The sequence below is a fragment of the Lonchura striata genome, chromosome 5 (assembly GCF_050655825.1).
Source record: "Lonchura striata isolate lonStrDom1 chromosome 5, ASM5065582v1, whole genome shotgun sequence".
Classification (NCBI taxonomy): Eukaryota; Metazoa; Chordata; class Aves; order Passeriformes; family Estrildidae; genus Lonchura; species Lonchura striata.
This window is the reverse complement of record NC_140707.1, coordinates 22068991-22087903: the sequence shown is the minus strand read 5'-3', so window position 1 is coordinate 22087903 and position 18913 is coordinate 22068991. Positions and strand designations below refer to the sequence as shown.

General features: G+C 39.9%; 1 protein-coding gene across 5 annotated transcripts in view; it reads right to left on the bottom strand.

The window, feature by feature from the left end:
• The window catches only part of SBF2 (SET binding factor 2), a 230197-nt gene that overhangs the window by 186707 nt on the left and 24577 nt on the right, over positions 1–18913 (bottom strand). The window lies entirely within an intron of this gene.

Sequence of the window (18913 nt, the reverse complement as noted above, 5' to 3'; positions counted from 1 at the left end):
CCCAGGTCCCTTTCCACAGGGCTGCTGTCCAGGGTGTCTCATTCTTCAGTCTGTTCCATAGATCAATAGCAAAGTTGGAATTTGCAACCATTTAAAATACCTTTTAATAGCTGACCCGTCTTATCTAATTGAATCATCTTTTCTTTAAAGTTGTATCACAAAATTTTGAGATTAAGCATTCAAATTGCTAAAAATTTTCTTGTCAGAGAAAATCTTCTCGAATATGTTCTTCTTAAAGCTGTATTCTGATATTATGAAGCAGTCCAACTTATGTATTAGTAGTAGCAGTCCATATGTGTTGCCTCCTCTGCAGACACCCAGGCAGCAGCAATGAATACATTACTCTCCTGGCTTTACCATAAAAAAACATTTTCAGTCTGACACAACTCAAGTCTGCTAGCATAAATCAGTGTTATAGTGAAAGAAAATAGGCTTCCTCTAAGCTTCCTGCTAATCTACAGTTTGAGTTTGCTGTTACCTTAAAAACCACAAAACATCTTACAAGGCATTTGGGCAGAACCAATCTGATGGGTCAGTAAGAAGTTAGTAAGTTGTCTCCAGTTTGTGCATATTTACACTTAACCTTCTGGAACTGTCTCTTGGGAATAATCTGAGAACAGATGTTCTTGGGACAATGGCCATACAAACTACAAAGAGGAAAACTCCCAAAAGCAATCTCAGCCCCAAGGTAGCACACGGTGTGGCTGCCAAGGGCAGCCTGCAATCACACAGAGCTGGGGGCTCTGTGCAGCAGCTCAGCAAGCTAAAAGCCAAGGGAAGTAGCTCAGTTACAGAGGAGCTGCAGAGATGCTCAGAAGGCAGAGCCAGGATGTGCCAGAAAGCAAGGAACAAATTCAGACATGACTCCAGCTGCAGTTTTTGTAAGGAAAAGGAGCTCCCTGTCAGACTCTAAGAACTGAACAGGGTCACCAGTCACCGATCCCACTGGTAAGTGTTCCCCACCATGTGCTCTAGCAAGGCCTTTCCATTGCTTTATGCAGAGCAGTAGTGAGTGTGGAGCAGGTGACTGCATAAAGGGGCTGCTCCTTCACTGACAGTGTCAGAACTTCTCCCCTTGGTGAGTTCAAGTCTCAAATGACCACATTATCTGCTTATCCTAAGTCATCTCTCTGTCAAATCTCTTCTTCCTCCAGTTGTTCTAGGGCTGGCAGGTGGCACAGAGAAGAGACAGCAAACAAATGCACCCAAGGCAGGGTGAGCACAGACACCCTCCAGGCAGAGCTCAGCCTGCAAGAAAGGGCAGAAGGACCGAGCTGAAAAGATACTTCTGGAAAAGGACATATCAAAGAGTTACAGCAGCAAACAGTCCCTGCTATGTATATGCTCTCTAAGGTTCCCTGTGGGAACACAGGTGACTTTTTTAAACTCTGAATTCAGTTTACAAGAGACTGAGACCTCTGACACTACTTATACTTAACTACACTTATAAATAATGACATTCAGGAAAGTAGCTCAAAATTTCTTCTACTTCATCATATTCTGAAGCTAGCAATCCTTCTAGTTCTCTTTTTACTTGACTGCTACAAAGACTCTCCCTACATTACAGTAGAGGAAGCTTTTAATTCAGAATCGAGAGATGTACACTTTCTTTTAAGAGTTTTTAATATTCTCTCCTCTATGTTAAAAGCTTATCAGGTTTTTTAGGTTGCTTTCCTTAGAAGGCCACTAATGCTGGCCACCAGTGTTAGAGTTTACTACGTGTAATTCCATTTTGCTTTCAAGAAGGATACTAAAACTCCATAGGAATTTCCCTGAAGAAAATGATGTGCTGTTGAGCATTTTATGAAAGCCACACAAACTTCTTATGCTGCCTGAACTTGCACTTGAGGTCACCTCTGGGATCAAAGAAAAATCTCCACACATCCAATGGAGCAGCTCCCTAAGAGGTGCAGCACCATGTCCCTCCTTGTGTCCCCAGAACCAGCCTGTCCCCACTGGTGGGAAAACACCTGAAAACCAAAATGCTTTCTATCCACCTCTAGTTCAGCCCAACTCATTTGGTATCCGAGTTCTCAAAAAGTTTAGAAAAGGATCCTGTTCAGAACAGCTCACAGAAGCCTCACAAACATTCCAGGTATTAAACAGTCAAACTTACAGCCCACAGCAGTAATGATGGATCTTCAGGAACGCATCAACATAGATACTGAGACTATAATTTTCAAAAAGTTCATGGAACAGTACCTGAAGAATGTATCACAGAAATGCAACATTTTAAAGGGGGAAAAAAGGGAAGTGAACAGCTCTGTGTTCAACATATGAGCATTAGAAAAGTATTCACATCCATCAGATATGAGTAAAAAAATAAAACACCAACAGAAGGAGCACTGTTAATCCTTCAACAGAAAAGTTCTGTGATACAGATTTACAAATCTACTTATAATGCATAAAATCTAACTATTTCACATGATTTCTTAAGTTGAATACAATAGAGATAGGTAGGAGACACGCTTTCCATCCTACTAAAATTTGGTTGGGCTTGAGGGGACTTTTGGGTTTTCTTTTTTTAATGAATCTGCCCTCGTTCAAAACTAGGGCAATTCTTCAGAATCTTCTCAGAGTTTTCTATGTTTGCAATCACAAGGTAAAATTCATTGCAATTTGATAAATTTGAAAAATAAATAAAATTATTCTTTTCAATTACAGAAGTTACTGAGCTACAAGCTGCCTTCTTTGGGAAATGTTTAGACCCAGAGCACTTGAAAGAATCTCCTGTGTAAAAGAAGACCCAGCAGCTGCACTTCCTTTAATAACAAACCCAGTCCAGTACCATATGCTCACCACATTTTCCCAATACTTTATATTGCAATTACTGTTGATTCTCTGTTGACATTTTTCAATCTAACCAGCAAAATATCAGCAGAATTACAGTAAGTCCCTAAATCCCATGGTTGGGGGTGAGGGGGTGTGGACACTATCTGCCTTCAGCTGATTTTTATTAAATCATCCAACTTTCAGCAGAGCAGTTGTGTCTGAAAATAACAAATTATCCAAGAGGTGGCTGCAACTCAACACCCAAGTGAATTTGCATTCTCGACTGCTTTAGCATAACAGGAAGAAACAGAAAAATATCAGGTCGTGTATTTCAACAACTATCATTTGTTTCAATATATGCTACTGATAACTACTGACAACTTTACAAAAATATTGAAGCCACATGAGGAAAAAAGTTATAAAGGTGATTCAGATTTTCCTGTTAATACCTTCAGATTTTGACCACATTCCCTTCACTCTGTATCTACCCTTCTTTCAAGCCCCTTTTATTAATTCTTAACACTCAAAGGACATTCCCTCAGTGCCCTGGTGAAATTCCTATTAACTAAAGCTAATTAAACAAACGTGACACCACATTAAAAACATGCACACAGTGAACACCAGTAGCAACCTCCTCAGTTTGTGCCTGATAGTATCTGCTTTGTAGACCTACCAAGACTTCAGAGGTTTTAAGAACATTAGGAAGAATTTCTTCATGGAAGAGGTGGTTAGACCCTGGAATGGGCTGCCCAGGGAGGTGGTGGGGTCACCATCCCTGGAGGAGTTCAGGCAATGACTGGATGTGGCACTCAGTGCCACGGTCTGGTTGGCACCGTGTTGTTGGGTCAGAGGTTGGACTTGATGACCTTGAAGGTCTTTTCCAACCTAAATGATTCTGTGAACTGCCACTCATTAACACTGACACCTCATTTTTGAACTGGAAAAAGAGTTCATTGCAGTGTCAATGGCTTCAGATGGCCACAGCCACCAGGAAGAGCCTGCAAGAAAAGAATGTTTGTCTTTTGGTGTCCTTTCAAATAACGTGCAAGCCACCCAAAACTATGGTGGAAAGCCCATGACTAGCACTGTTCATTGAATTCTGACCAGTCAGACAGAAGATTCTGGAGGTTTTTTTAAATCACTTGAACTCAGATGCACTTCAGACATCACTCAGACAACAATCAACTAAATGCAAACTACTGTGTGTGAGAGCAGAGCATGGGTAATCACTGCACATTAACAGCGTGCTCCACATGAAACAGCAATTGCTCTCATTATTAATTATATATACAAAACATGCCTGCCAGTAACGAGAGACATTTCTAACAAAACTACTGCCATTATTATCGTTATCAAACACTCATATTGTTATCTTAATAGTCATTCCTACAAAAGCAAAACTATTCCCATATGTCAACTGAATTGCAGTATTTTTTGTTTCATTTTGTTGTGAAGTTTTGTGGCATAAAGTGAAGTACAAAAGTAAAAACACTGCAACCATTTTTCCAAACTGCAATTTGGCACTTACAGCAATGAACTGCATTTTCACTAAAGATGCCAGGTTAAAATAAACATTATCATTCTCATCCAATAGTTGTCCTACCTTTAAGAGGGCTTAACTCGTTAATCCATTACGAATCACTGTTGACCACAAAATAAATTAGGCTTCAAAACTTTAGACATTAAAGTCTTGCCCACATATAGTACTTACAGAGTGAATTGCCAAGACCAAACCCCAGATTTCATCCTGTAAGAATTCTGAACAAGCGGTCTATACCTTAAGCTACAAAGGGAAAAGCAACTTTTCTTCCCAGCTAACTTCTGATCTGCCCTCCTTTTCCTTTTCCCATATTTTTCTTTAAACAGTACAAACATGCAACACATTAAAATTCTGGCATAATTTGCTGGTTCCTGAACCCTAGTCCCCTAAACTCCCTTCTTGTATAAATCTTTCCCCATTAAAGGTCACATGCCATCTCTTGTTCGCCCTTGAAATTCCAGAAGCAAGCTGTTCATGTAACTTACATTCCAAATTAATGAGGACTGTGATACACTCTTGTCTTTTCACTCACAAACCCCTGATAAAAATGCATTTGAGCACCAAGTATTGTTAACATGCAAAGCTTTGAATGGAAGGTCTGTTGCAAAAGGTATAATAAGGTTTGGTGATCTGTTACAAAAGGTATAATTTTCAGGCCTGAAGAAGAAACAAGCAACAGATCACAGAGAACATGAGTAATTATGCCATGGAAAATTGTTTAAAATGACCACTGTAGATGTAAAGGTAAGAAACAATGTCAAGTATTCAGAAGTACAACTTTCCACGTTCAGAGTTAGGAACACACTGTCAGTGTGAAAGATGCACAGGCAGGTGGCAGAGCACAGAACCTCTGATCCTTCTCAAAAGAGGAGCCAGTGCTAAAGACATCACTAAAATCTGCTCTGAAGTAAAATTCTTTTCATAGCAAGGTTCTTTACTTGAACCTTGCAGAAGTTTTAAACTACTCAGGATTCTTGTCACTTTTAGGTGTTTTGGAAATGCTTTTCACAGAAGCATGAAGACAACTCATGTTCCATCTTGGGAACACAAATGTACCTGGGGCCTCCCTGTACCTTTATAAACATCACTACAGAAATCTTCTGCAGAAGACAGAAAATACTACAGAAGATATCCCCATTTTAACTCAGTCCCTATACAGAAGTCAGTGCTGAAACAAAAGGGAACAAGAAGCCAAAGGAGAACAAATATAAACACTTAGAAAGAAAATGTTTCTTTGATAGGCCTAAAATAAATGAAATTCTAAAAAAATCTGTCCAACCCCCACCAGCACAACACAGGCCATGTGCATCTTAAAGTCTGAAGTGGGCAGGACATGGAAGTTTACATAAAGAGCATTTAATTCTGATTTCTTAAGAGAATAAAGACTTTATTGCAGCCTATGCCTACAAAAGGTGAGACAAAATGCTGGCATGTTTAGGAATGTAGACAGGCTTCTCACAGGGACCACAGACACTCTTTGTACAACTGGCACAGCTCAGACTCAGTTCCTCTAAACCAGGTCAGGGAGATGCATACAACAATCCAACAATGCTGGGAATCTGAATGGCAGCTGTTCTGGAGGCTTGCAGTATCATCAAGGATGCAGCAAATAATGGAATAAGGCAACCCTCAGGCTCTTTTCTTTGTAAACAGGAAAAATTTGTTGAACTTAGCAGGGGAAATAAAAACAAGTAGCATTTCAGTCTTCCCCCAGATGTATTGGCACTGCAGTCAGGACTACCTGAAATACTTGTGATGGTTCAAAATCCTATATTGTCTTGGTATTTATTTGATTTTTGTACTTGTGTCATTTGCAGAGCACAAAGAAAGGGATGTACAAGAAACAGGCTCAATCATTACCACCCAAATCATAGACTGGCATCTTACTTGCAGGATCATGCTCTCCACTATTGCAATGGATAATCTCCTAGGCAGGCTAGCATTTCCCTTGCTCCTGGCTATCAGAAACAATTTCTATGTTTTGTAAATAAAGGAGAGAAAATATTCTAGCTTGTATTTTAATTAAGGTAAAAAGTGGGAATATGACAAAACATGCCACATCTTACTCCACTGAATCAGTTGGTTAGCCACTGGTACTCTAAAACAGCTCTTCATGGGGAAATTCACATTTAGGATGAACTTCATCCACTGAAGCTGTATCAGTGCCAAGCAAAACGAAAACAGATAAATACCATAAAAAGCAGAAGAGGAAGGAAATGGAGAAAAGGGAAGCAGAATGAGGAGGAAGAAGAGGGAATGAATAGGGATGTTACCATCATCACCACAGGTTAGAGGCCTATTCAGCTGCAGCAGCAGTGTCCCTCTAATGCTGCCAAATGCCAAAAACTCAGTATTATCCTTGGAAAACTGTCCTGCAAAGTACTGCCTCATGCTGAAAGCCCCTTTTGAGAACAAAACCTCAGTGACCAGTGGCAATGAACTCACTGGCAGTTTGCAAAGTTCTGTAAAAAGTTACTTGACTTTGCTGCCGTTGCCTCTCTCATCTTTAAGAGCTCCAGTGGGAACTTCTGCAACAGCACGAGCTGTCCTTTAAAAAGCTTTTCTGGCCCTCACCTATCGTAGTGCCAGCTGCTCCTGAATAACCATTTTCATACCATCATCCCCCACCTTTCAGCAGGATTCCAACTCCCACAGTATTTTATCAAGGTATTGCTGATACAATTAATGCAGCCTGGCTGGAACAGCTGCACCTCGGGACTCCTCCTTCCAGACATTAGTTTGGGATGTAACACACTCCTGGACAAACACTGTATTTTTACTGGGTGCTTTTGCAAAAGCCTTTAAGAAATGACAATAAAACAACAATGAATGTTAAAAAAATTTCAAGTAACTCCCTACCCAACAGTTGGCATAATATTCAAGAAATTTGAAAAAAGCTTGGGCAGCTGGCAGGGAGAAAGTTTCCTGCTCACTGACAATTCCCCTTCTTGTTTGCAAACAAATCATTTTTGCCAGCTTCTGCATAGGAAGGGAAGATCAGACTTCAAATAAACACTCTATATTAAACAGGCAGTCTTTTGAACATACCAAGCTGAAAAAAACTTCCCAACTCTCTTGGAGAAAATATTTGCTATTTATTTTCAAGGAAGGTATAAAAATCAGGATGTCAAAATCATACTCAGCTTTGTACTCTGAATCAATGTCTTTAATGCTTAAAAAAAAGTAGGCAGCTTCTCAGTTGTAATTAATTATGTTTACTTACCCAGCTTTAAAAATAATCCTATCCTATTTGCTAAATACTATTACTGTTTTCAATAAGTTATCTTCCTTCTACAACCATTCTCTGGAATTATCTTTAACTGATATACCAAATGAATAAAAACAAGTTCCACTTTGAAACTTCCTGAATATAACTGTAGGACTCTAATTTTACCAAAACAATTTTAAATTTTCACAATTGTTATTTCAACACTTTAATCAGCACCCATTTCAGCAAAATTTGAATTAATTTTAAAAAAGTCTGTGCAAATATTTTTCTCTTATACCTTTTTTTTACTTTTTGTATGGTTGATGTTTTTAACCAAACACAGATGGCAAGGTCAGAATCAGATTTCAGATATTTACACTCCAGAGATGTAAGTAGCTGTTACTGTAATCTGATTTTGTGGAGTATACAGGAAAGTTATTCATACTATAAAATTCAGCAAAGACTTCACGAAAAAGCTTTCTACATTTTCTCTTAAAGAAGTCCGTCCATGTGCTAAAAATTATTTTTTTAAAATCACTTTACAGGACTATAATAGGTAAAGAAGACTACATGCAACAATTCTTCTGTATCAGTATTTATTTACAGGACTCCTGAATATGAAGAATCAGGTCTAAATGCAACACTTAAAACACAAGTTTGCAATGTAAGTTTGTAATGTTTGCAATGTAACTTATGTAAAAAATAACTTTGCAATGCAATACTTAAAACATAAAGATGTTGAAACACTTGGTTTACTATTTAAGTATAGTCATGTTTTACATTCTACTATGGTTTGGGTTTTTTTCCTATTATGCAATTTTTTTTCCGAGGAGCAGAGAATACAGAGATAATCTGGGGCCATGGGGTGGGAATCCCACATTTATCATTTTACTGACTGTACATTATTTGTTCAGATACACAAAATAATTTCTGGAAGTGTCTAATCATATGTGGTGATAGCCAGAAAAGTCATAATTTGATCTATGCAAGGCACAATACAGATAAAAACACTAAACAAAATTCTGGCACATTCAACTGAATATGGAAATATGCTACTGTGGCTCTATTGAAAATGTTAAATAATATGGTTATGGGGTTTTTTGAAATCCCCTTCACTCACACTTGTGTGAACACTGATAAACAAGAGATTCCTTCTTATGACATCCTGCGGGAAAATGAGAGTGAAATGACAAAGTAAAAAATGAAATTATGCTCAAAGTAATTTCATTTGAAGTGTCATCTACAGTACCATATTAAATTATTCATTTGGAAAATCCATCTATCCAATCAGGAAATGAAAATTTTAATAAGACCTCTCAGGGCCTAAAGAACATAGGAAAGTTGCAGACTAAATCCTCTACAAAAAGCCCTAAGAAGCTTCCTAATACTGTGGTTCCATTTGCATTTTAAGAAGTGCTCAATAAGAATTTAAAGTAAGGGGGGATAAAAAAGTCAAAAAATAAAGTAATAAACCCACCCCCCCCCAAAAAAATTTTTTTTGGATGAGGGGAGGAATAAAAAGTCACAGTGTGAGCACTAAGCTACTGACACCTGAATTCCTAAAAGTCTTGATCCCTGCAGAATCTCAGCCCCTGGCTCTGAGCAGTTTTTCTCCACAGCTCCACAGCAGCCTGGTGTGCAACACCAGTGTTATTGCACTGCAGGCTTTGAACACCTGCACAGTTCTGCTTCTGGGTCTACCTCCTTCCCAAAAACCCACCAGTGCTCTCAGCACCTCCTGACCCTGAGCTCCTCTGCTCCAACAGGACCTCTTCACCCTCCCCCAGCTGCTTTCCTAAGGAAATGAGGTTTCTGTAGTGCACTGTGTCAGCCCACCAGCTTCTGCCCACTGCCTTCAGCTCTCAGCCATTAACACACTCACAATAAAGCAGGAATACAAACCACGAAATACATCACCCAGCTGCTAATCAGTTCAACCCATCAGCACACTTATTTTTCTATTGCTTATTTTAAGATTTGAGATGGGGAAAATTATTTTACAGAGACAGTGTCTTGAGTTCAGCAAGTTCTTCCAAAAACTGATGCATACAGAAAAATATTAGATCTGGTCTGTTTGGGAGAGTAAATTAATAGTAGCTGGGTATACAGCATGGAATAAGCATACACCAAGTTTGGGGTTGGATCTTGTGTTGTAAAAGATGTGTAAACTCTTGGACAAAGATATTTTTCTAAGGTAAACAATGAGACTTGTCCTGAAGCTCACATTTGTATCCAAGAGTCTGAACAAGTAGCTGTCTTTGAGGGAAAGAGTCACAGAGTTCAAATTCAGTCAAAAAGTAAAGAGCTCTGAAATGAAATGTCTCATAAAAAGTACTTGGAAAGATCATTCCAAAAGGAAAGACAAGGTCTTCATGCCTATTGTATCTCTAAATGAAAAGTGTCAAGAAAATGGGTTCTCAAAAGCTATGTGAAAGTACACACTTTCCCTGTTAACAAGCACTAAGTAGAACACAAATATTTCTTGCTTGAAAAATTGCAACTGTTCGTATAACATCATTTAGACCCTGTTAGAAGGACATCAAGTAAATACTCAGATTGCAAGAACAATCTTATCCCTACCACATTCTATCTCTGAAAAAAGATAAATTTAGATTACCAGCATGAATTATCACCTGAAAATTCTGCTGATGAGAAAAACTGTCACTGTACAAGACCAAATGTGTCTTCTCAAGCGTTGACTTGTTTCGAAGGCACCAGAGAGTCGGATACATCTAATTAACAGGGAATGCAATGTTGCAAAAGAGTAAGCAAAGCACTTCCCAGAGCTGGCTGATAACTGCATTTCAACTTTGTGCTCACCAATACACAGACCCATGAGAAGCAAGCAGAGAGGACAGTTTTGAGAGACAAAAGGACAATTCTGGAAAGATTTTTCCATCCCATGAGGAAGCACAGCAAGCAGGAGACAGCTCTAGCAATACCAAGTTCACATATTTGCAACAGAAGATCTGAACTCTGTTTTTGAAGACTAATTTTGAAGACTAATTGTTGCTACAAAGCAGGCATCTTATTTCCTGTTTTAAAGTGAACACATACAATTCCAAGCACAAACAAAAAGCAGAGAATGGATTGAGAGCAGCCCTGAGGAGAAAGGACTTGGGAGTGTTGATTGATGGGAAGCTCAAAATGACCCAGCAACGTGCACCTGCAGCCCAGAGAGCCAAATATGTCCCGAGCTGCATTAAAAGGAGAGCGGACAGCAGGTGACAGGGGGTGAATCTGCTCCTCTCTTCTGCTCTCCTGAGATCCCAGCTGGAATACAGCACCCAGCTCTGGGGCTCTCAACATAAGGAGTGAGGCCAGAGGCCACAGAGGTGCTCAGAGGGCTGGAGCACCTCTCCTCTGGAGACAGAGTTGGGCTTGTTCAGCCTGGAGAAGTGAAGGCTCCAGGGGGACTTTACAGAACCTTCCAGTACCCAAAGGGGCTACAAGAGAACTGGAGAGGGACCTTGAACAAGGGCAGGACATGGGGGAATGGCCTTAAACTGAAAGGGAGCAGGTTCAGATTAGGTATTAGGAAGAAATTCTTTACTGTGAGAATGCTGAAAACAGGTTACCCAGAGAAGCTGTGGTGGCTCCATCCCTGGAAGTGTTCAAGGAAGTGTTGGATGGGACTTTGAGCAACCTGGTCTAGTGGAAGGTGTCCCTGTCTATGGTGGTGGTATGGGAAATAGACAACCTTTAAGGTCTCTTCCAATTCAAACCATTCTAGGATTCTATGATTCTTAAGGAGAGTCAAGGGGAAGGAATGCAAGGTGGCACTGTTTTAAATCTAGAAAGTAACAGAAGTAAAAATGTAAGGTTCAGATTTAATATGCAGTGCTTAGGTACTCATAAGTAGGAAGGAACTCTAAGATAACATCTCTCAGCTTTCATTTCCCCCAAAGTAGCTCGACCTTACAAACTTTAAGAGGTGGGATCCTTTTAGTAAAATTGCACCAGCACATGCACACACAGAACCAACAGTGGCTATTGAATTTGTTTGTTACAGGAACAGAATCATACCAGCTTCAGCTCTGAAACTTTTTACTTCTGGTAACTTTATATAAAGGAGTAGCATCTGTAGTAGAATGATCTACTACAGTTCCTATAAAACAAAGCTTTATTTCCAAATCTCACAATGACAGCTGCCATGTTGATTGGGATGCTTCATTAGTGTGATGTAAAATACCCATCCCACACTAACTGCAGATGCAGCCCAGAACCTCAGGGCAGAAAACTGGGTATGACCCAGCAGAGGCCACCTTGTGAGGTGTAAGAAAAAGTGTCCATGAGGCTCTTCTGTTATAGGTGACTCAGAGACACTGAAGCTAATAGCTCATCACTTCCACTTTTTTTTTTTTTTGCCTACTAAATACATCATTTCCTTGGACCATCATATTTAAAGTGAAACTTTAATTTTCAAGTTTTTGACTACTAATTTTCTTCAGCCTAGCAGCTGCTCTCAAATGACATTTCCCTTGTGCCAGATGTCAGAACACAAAATTAATGTTTCAACTTATAAAATACTTTCCATCATAGTATCACAACATTCTAGCCAAAGACAGATGACCTGTCAAAGCAGGGACATCCCCATTTTATACTCTGTGAAAGATTAATTACTGAACACCAAAAAATTACAGCACTACAGCTACTTACATCCAACTGCAGTATCTCCACTGAGGGTTTAAGTCTCTGTGTCCCCACGCAGATAAAGTCTTACAAATGCCATTTTTATTAATTAGTACCATTGCCACAGAAAACCATTCTTGCCATAACCTGGTCTCAACTGTGGCCTAATAATGGAGCTTCTTTAACATACAGTTATCTTTAGTTTTGTGGTTTTCTTATGTAGGCCACATATAGAAGATGCAGAAGAATTCAGTGTTATAACAGGCACTGCATGGTGATTCTCCAATAGCATTTCCGGTTATGTAGTAGTTTTGAAGAAAATATCAGCCAGGAACACTCTTACATGCCTCTAGATTCCCACCAGGATTTAAATTAAATGACCTAATATGGATCCTAACTCATAGAAAGCCTCACAATTCAGTTACTTGACACAAAATAAGGCAAACTCGTGGGATTGAAACAGTCTTCTACACTGCACACATAACATCAGGAAACAGCAATGATGGAATAACTCTACAGGAAGTTCACTGATCAAGAACCAGAACCGAAGCCGTGTTCATGCAGTGCTGACTACCTTGTCACCTGAGTCTTTCTTCATATAGTAAGAAATGCATTCAATCAGTATTGAAAAATAAGGTACATTAAAGACCACAAGGATAAGCAAGGCCTTGAATCTTCTCTTTCACACAAAACAAAAATAGCAGAGGGTCTAAATATCAAAATTTTCTCACCTATATAAAAGGAAATGGATAACCAGTAACATACACAGCCTTCCCTTGGGCTAGAAAGATTTGCAACAGTGGAACCAGAACATAAATGTGGCCAGACACCCTGATGTAATTGGGAGCATATCCAAGAACGTTTGGCTGCGAACTCATTAAGGAGCAGAAGCGCCTTCAGTTGCTGTAGGAAATAAAACAGATTGATACCCCACTTTCTACATTTTAATTAGAATCTGCTGCTCATGGTTTAGGAAAAACACATCTCAAATTTAAATATGAAAGTTTGAAGCTTCACTTGGGCGAATTGCTGGTGAGCGAATTTCTGTGTACCTATCCCAAAATCCAATTTTCTTATTAAAAGAGAAATGACTACATTATGTAACCTGTCAATCTGGTATTAGGCAGTGAGGTTGCCCACCCATTTCCAAGAGTGCACAGCCCCACAGCACAGCATGATGCAAAATGTCTCTTCCAACCAAGACCACAGACCTTGCACAACATAATTGAAAATGAGCTCCCCAACTGTCATGAAACACATCTGATGTCACTTTTTTGGAGGATTCAGGGAAGTTCAAGTGCTGAACAGTATTACTACAACAAATCTGAACAATATTGACCCACTCAAAGGAAAGCTTGCCAGAAGTACTCAGAATGATTCCAGATACTTCAAGTCATCTGAGGTAACATTTGGTGCAATGAGTCACAAAGGATAAATGGGTCATCTATTTCAGAAGGAGGACATACTGATTTACCATAGTGGTTAGCTGAGTATGCAGTCACAGAACAAACCTTACTGGTATCAGTTTTACAGGAAATAGATCTCTCCTCACTCAGGAATCAAGAATACATCCAGTTACTCCACAGCTTGCACTGGTGCAGTGTTCAAGCTTTCACAAAACAGCTAACTCCACAGACCACTACCATCTAGGTCTCTTAACAACTCCTGAAGAAATGCCCTGGAGACAACTTGGAAGAAGAAGTAATTCTGTCTGGTTTCAGTGGGCAGGAAGTCAAAGAGGAACAGCTTGGTGACTTCAGGAAAGCAGTGTGAAATAATCTGACAGCCAACAGCACAAATGCCTTTGCTGAAATCAGCCTCATGTTGCAAACACTTCTGAACCTGGGGGGTTTAGCTAAGAAGGATTAAAGCAAGTGTTCACTTCCTTAAAAAACAGGTACTCCCCACTTACTCTGTGAGCAGTGAAGTAACAAAATTTGGAGACTTTCAGAGACAGAAGGTACAAGGTATAGTTTCAGTGAATTTCCCTCAAAGCAACCTGAATGGTGCTGTGTTTCAGGTACATGACTGCAGCAGTGCTGATAATAAACCAAACTTTGAGCTGTCACTCAGCAGCACTCGCACAGCATCAAGGACTTCTTTGTATCTCACAAAGCTTTTCCTCACTTCTGCCCTTTTGATTCTCTCCCCCATATTGCTGTAGAGGAGTGAACCAACACTGGGGCTTAGCCACTGACCAGGGTCAACCCACCACAGAAGGTTCAGGTTTATCAGATTTCCTTTGCAGGCAATGACACTGAGACTGCAAGCAGATAACAAAACTTGACCACAAAGCATAGTTCCCCTTCCACACCAAGGGACTCCTCCTCACTAGGATCCTCCACTTATTTAATCAAGTTTCATCACTGCACTACACCTTTCCCAAGAATAAAATAATGGTTCTGACAGACACTGACCACTGGAAAGGTTCTGAGATAGTAATTCCATGAAAATGGGGAATTCTCATCATGAAAGTAAAGATAAACCTGCTTAAAGTAGATTTTTACTGTTTTTCTTTGTGAAAGTGTATTATACAAATGTGCACTGGCTGAATGCCCAGTCTGCAGCCACAGAAAATGAACACAAGTCTTGTGGAGGCATATCTAGAACTCACAGGGAATGAGGACAACTGCTACTGTCACAATTCTGGCTTCTTGGTTCCATGTCCCTGCCACAAGCAGCCATGCCCTCTAAGACATGAAAACAGAGCACTCTGAGCACACATTAACTTTGTCTTTCTGGATTTTACTGAATAACCCGATGCTGAACAGTTGTCAGATTTATCATGGAGACAGATAGGGACTATCCTCAAAAATGGAATTGTTAGGACGGGAGCACCCAAGGAGCTGGCTGACAAAAACTTGCCTGCTCTAAAGACACTGCTGAAGGCTCTGACTTTAGGTGATGTCAACTTGAGACATCCACAGCCCCTTCAAAGCTCTTCCAAGGAGAAAATCTTCCAAGGTAAAGATCTTGCCCACCTTTGTTTTGATGAAAGATGAATGGTGGAGTATCATGACCTTTCCATCTCTGTGGTAATAGGGACACAACACATGTGGACTACAAGATGGAGTCAGTTCTCAAGCCGCAAAAGAAGAATTTGGGAAGCCAGAACATCTTGGAAAAAGAACAATTATGGAACAACTTTCTGCCACTCTGAAAAGAAAACAACTCACAGCAACTCACAGCTATGGAACACTCCATCTCCCCAAGGAAGAGCCGTGCCAGATGCATTCCAGCTAAAGTGTCCATGTGTTTTCTCATTCTCTACACATGGAGCATGAATGTTCCATCTACAGAGCCTGCACAGGGAAAATATTCAAGTCTGCAAGTGAAAGCGGTGTGTTCGAATTCATGTGAGCCACATTCAAATACAGAACTACAAATGCTGTGGAACTTAAAATGAAAAATATATTATTAAAAAATATTATTACTGAAAGTCTGAGGAAGCCCTCCTTCTACACTAACTCTATAGAAAAATTTTATCAACTCTGCCCAAAAGGATTTTCACCCCTCTGGAACAAAGGACAAAAAGTTACAACCAGGGACAACTGTTCTGTACTGGTGTTCTCTGTTACCTTTTGTTCTTAGTTTTAAACCCTACAAGAATTTCAATACTGAAACAGAACCAGATGTATCAGAGTAAGTCCTTTCCTTCTGGCACACTCCTGCAATATCTGCTTTACATGACTAAACATAACTAAAGTTTAAATATTTAATTTGGGAGAGCTACCTATCTATCAGTAACAAGCCACAGTTGCTAGAGAGAACACTTAAAAAAAATTAAAAAAAAAAAGAAAGAAAACTGAGGGGAAAAAAAACCTAGTCTAGGAAAGAAACCAAAGCCAAGACTCCACTCTTATGTCCCTAAATGAAAATTACAACTGTTTCAATGGAAAATCACTGGACAGGAGTTCAACTGTGGAAAAACTTATCATAAAACTCTTCCATAAAAAGGAATCACCTGTACATAAAGAGCATCGACTTAGGCATCTTAAACTCTAAGCTGTTAATCCAAACAAGCTGAAAAAAACCACAAGAGTGCTACAAATGATTAATGACTAGGAAAAGCAAGGATTGCTTCACTTTTCTATCTAACCCATATGCACATATTGCAAAATGGTGAAGAACTGTGGCACACCAGATTTGATACTATTAAAATTATGCTATCTACAAACAAACAAAAAAATAGCATTCATGTCTGTAGACAAACTACCACATCTAATCCCACAACTGGCTGTGGCTCTAGCACACCTATCTCATCTTTAGGCCATTGCCGAGTGTCAACATGTATAAGTCAACAATAATTGCAATTAACTGGATTCAGCACATATGACAATCATAACACTCCACAGAAATGTTAAGGAAGTGTTCAGAATCACTACCCAGAACCACATACATTAGAGGGTATTCAACTGCTTTTTTTCGGAGTTCTATCACAAAACTGAAACTCCACCAGAAATCCTCAATCAGAAGTGGCTCTTCTGTTTTTAGAACACTAAAATCAAAATCAAAGCAAACTAGTGTGGGATTGTTTCACAGATTCCTGCCCTAGAAGGTTACCACTGAAGACCTCCTGGAGATACAGGTACCACTGTTTTTAATATGTAACCTCCAAAGTCAAGTACTGTCCTATTATCCAGCCCTGCCACCACATGCAAAAGGATATTGAAGTGCAAAAGCCCTACAAACTTTGAAATCCTGTGGGATTTGCATGTGTAGTACAGTCTGAGCATCATGGTGCCAAATTACTTCCAACTGCCCTTAAATGTATCCTTCCAGATCAACACAACTAAAGAGGCAAGAATTCCTGTGCACGCTGCAAGTGCCACATTGAACTGTTCCAAGATATCCTTTCTCACACATTATAACCTTAATTCAGGGTGGATTTTTTTCAGGTTCAGGCTTGTCCTAAACCTACCAAATGCTGTCACAGAATCACAGGATGGGGCAGGTTGGAAGGGACCACAGCTGGTCCAGCGTCCCTGCTTGAGCAGGGGCAACCCAGAGCACAAGGCACAGGATTGAGTCCAGATGGCTCTGGAACATCTTCAGTGAGGGAAACTCCAAAACCCCCCTGAGCAATCTGTCCCAGTGCTTGGTCACTGCACAGTGAAGTTCCTCCTCACGTTCACCTGGACCTTCCCATGCAGCAGCTTCTGCCCTTACTTCTTGTCCTATTGCCCAGCTCTGCGAGCAGAGCCCGGTGCATGCTCTGACCCTCCCTGCAGACATTCATGGGTGTCCTCTCAGTGTCTCTTCTCCAGGCTGAACAGGCCCAGCTCCCTCTGCCTTTCCTCACTGGAGAGATGCTCCAGCCCCTTAATAAGCTTTGTCACCTTTGCCTTGACCTGCTGCGGGAGCTCTGTGCCTCTTGTCCTAAGGAGCCCAGAACTGGACACAGCACACTGAGCAACAGGCACTGCCACACCGTTCAGCAGAGCACCTTGAGTTAAACATCACTTTACCCAGCTTTGCTTTTAAAACAACTCTTTTCCTCTAGAATGAGTTTTGACCCAAATTAGACTCAGGAAATGAGAGTCAATCTGTGTGCACTAGACACCCAATTAATGACTCAACACCTACTGTAGAATGTACAGATTCCCTAAATCCTTTGGAGAAGTCCTCATCACCTGGGGCTAGAGGAAAACAAACCTGTCTCTGCTGTGGGAAGAACAGGATCCTGTGATCTCAGTCAAGCACCTGCCAAGAGCCACTGATAACATCATAAATGCACCTACAATGTTCCCCAGAGAGGAGATAACAACTTACAAGGTATTTTTATTTTCAGGATTGTCAGACCAATTTCCACATAGGACACATGCTTTCTGAATTAGCACAGTGAGCTGCAGCCTCTTGTACCAGAACTTGAAAGCCAAAAGTATGCTGGATAAATAAAACATTTTGTAATACAGCTGGCTAGGACAAATGCATAAAAAGGACCAAACAGATACTGCTAATCTCAGATTTGGATATTCAGAAAGGTTTCACTAAGCAGTTGGATTCTAGCAATACCTTCACATAAGGAGACTTCTTTAACAGCAATTTACACCAGTTAAACTTTATTTATCAAACTGGCAGCCCGTGATTTCTGAAGTAAACACTACTTTTACCACAGAGCTCTGTGCTTTAAGTACTCTTTGTCCTGTGCAATGTCATCCAAATCCCAGTTGTTTTCAGTCCATATTTATACAATGCTCAATTTAATGAGTTTTCAAGCACTCTCTCCAAAATGTGTTTCTATGTTATCCAAAACAGGAGCCCTTAAATACTGTCAAACCATTTAATGGCATACATACAAAATCCCACATGGCTCTTATTCCATGACACTTTTAATCCCTTCTTTAGTGCTCCCACCAACAATCCTCAACAAAATTAATTGCTACAGAAGGAATTACCATAGAGGTTTTAATATATTATATTTTTACATAGAATTTTCATTTTCAAACCTTTCAATAAATAAAATTTTCCTTATTATTGCATATCTGGATATGCAAACATTTTATGCAATGACAGATTATGGCTTTTTTAAAAGGAAAGTGCTAATATAGCCTGCATCTGGTCAAACATTGCCTAGATCACCCAAATTACAAACTTATATACTCAGTATCTTTTCCTCTTGTACCACTAATATATTTAAGGTGGTTTTTTACTACCTATGACCCATGGGTACAAAAAAATACATTACAAGTTCCTGAACATGCAAGATTAGTCTACTTTAAGTGTCAGAAACTATATCACCATGACAACCACCCTGAGAA